This window comes from Schistocerca piceifrons, chromosome 8 (genome assembly GCF_021461385.2).
Source record: "Schistocerca piceifrons isolate TAMUIC-IGC-003096 chromosome 8, iqSchPice1.1, whole genome shotgun sequence".
NCBI classification, from domain to species: Eukaryota; Metazoa; Arthropoda; class Insecta; order Orthoptera; family Acrididae; genus Schistocerca; species Schistocerca piceifrons.
This window is the reverse complement of record NC_060145.1, coordinates 437,523,039-437,525,012: the sequence shown is the minus strand read 5'-3', so window position 1 is coordinate 437,525,012 and position 1,974 is coordinate 437,523,039. Positions and strand designations below refer to the sequence as shown.

The window sequence follows — 1,974 nt, the reverse complement described above, 5'->3', positions numbered from 1 at the left end:
AAATATTACAAATTGCAGGGCCACACATTTTCTTTAGAATGAAATGGGTGAAGAAAAGAAGGCGGTTTAGTACTACAGTGAGCGCACGCTTTGCTCATAACCTCGCATGAAAAATGTACCCCTTCATTCGTCACTGTCTGTGGTTAAAGGTTTCGGACATTTTTTCCATGAACTTTGCACTTGGGGTTGTCTGTATTCCATCTTTCTTCTTGGTAGTAACATCTCCAGTTATTCCATTGGCCAAGATACTTCCTAATTTTAGGTGTGGCATTGGATTTCAATTATACTTGCTATCAAACTTGATTTTGTACCTCTGTCTCTCCATTTTGATATGGAAATATCAGGTTCCATAGTACAGCCATCCTGTCCTTATCTCATCTGCTTGTCTGCCTTCGGTAACATTTTAGGAAAATATCTACTATTTTGGAGCATTTTTCCACAGCCAAATGCTTCTCTAATTAATAATTTTGAAAGAAATGGTAGATTCGTAATTGTCTGTAAAAATATGCAATACCCAAAAACTGGAATGGTTTTTACAGGAAGCCAACGACCTTACCGCAGTGGTAACTTCGGTTCCCGTCAGATCACCGAAGTTAAGCGCTGTCGGGCTGGGCTAGCAATTGGATGGGTGACCATTCAGTCTGCCGATCGCTGTTGGCAAGCGAGGTGCACTCAGCCCTTGTGAGGCAAACTTAGGAGCTACTTGATTGAGAAGCAGCGGCTCCGGTCTCGGAAACTGACATACGGCCGGAAGAGCGGTGTGCTGACCACAGGCCCCTCCATATCTGCACCCAGTGACGCCTATGGACTGAGAATGACACAGCGGCCGGTCGGTACCGCTAGGCCTTCATGGCCCGTATGGGAGGAGTTTTTTTTTACAGCGACAACTTTCTCTCCTAAGGGCCCTCCTTCCTTAAGTGAGAAATGCCTACATAAACCTGAAAGTTAACACTATCCTCCAATTTCACTTCCATGCTCTCGGATTTCTTAGTGTTATTACTTGAGTTTTGTATTTAGGATGTATAAACATATATATAATGCAAAACCCAACTATTAACCCAGTAAATTTCCTACATTATTTTTAACTAATTTTCTGATCAACAAATCCTTACATGAATGAATATACATCGCGCACACAAAATGGCGGCAAAGACACATTTCACGTGGACCGTGTTCTCCTAGCCGGCTACCATCTCAATAAGAACGTTCTATCAACCTCATATAAAGAAAGACTCAAGTAATCCATTTAGGATCACCTAATGTGTTGTTAAGGGCCAGCTTACAATATAACAAGTTCGCTGTTTGACACTTATTAAAGGTGATCAATATTTCAACCACTAGCCTACAAAGGATTAATCCGATGTTTTTTTGCACCATATACATCCCATAACGATTTTTGAAATGTACTTATGAACCGCAAAATTTAAGCAGAATTAAACTCGTTACAATCAATTTCCATAGATACAAATTAGACCATTGAAATAGGATTCTTTGTAGTGGACGGATCTCTATATCAAGTTACTACAGGAGCAGGAAGAGTCTGCGACACAGCCACTGCGAGGAAAGTAGATTTCCCATGAGGAAGTGGGTAGATCCTTGAAATTCTAAGAAAATAAACATAAGATACAGGGAAAACAATTGTAAGAACTGGCAACTACTTCGATGTCCCAGACACCTGCTTCTTAAAAACAGCACTTTTTAATGTCATACAGTTATAACTTATATTGTTCGATCATGGTTCTTTAGACACTTTCTTGCTCTTTATACCTAATATTCCTGCTGACATCACATTGTCACCTGTATTTAGCAGACATGGTTTCTCAGTCCTGACAGAGATGAAGTAGAGAAATTTACCACATAGGTATCTCCGAAAGTCATCACACACTTTTGAAAGTGTTTGTCATTTGGATCCCAGTTTGTACCAATAAATTGAAGTCTATAAATTTTAGAGCAGAACAAACCAAGATGACAAAT

General features: G+C 39.9%; 1 pseudogene; it reads left to right on the top strand.

Annotated features, from left to right (window-relative positions):
* The first annotated feature begins 542 nt into the window (after window positions 1-542).
* LOC124712885 lies at window positions 543-660 on the top strand (annotated as a pseudogene).
* The last annotated feature ends 1,314 nt before the right edge of the window (window positions 661-1,974 follow it).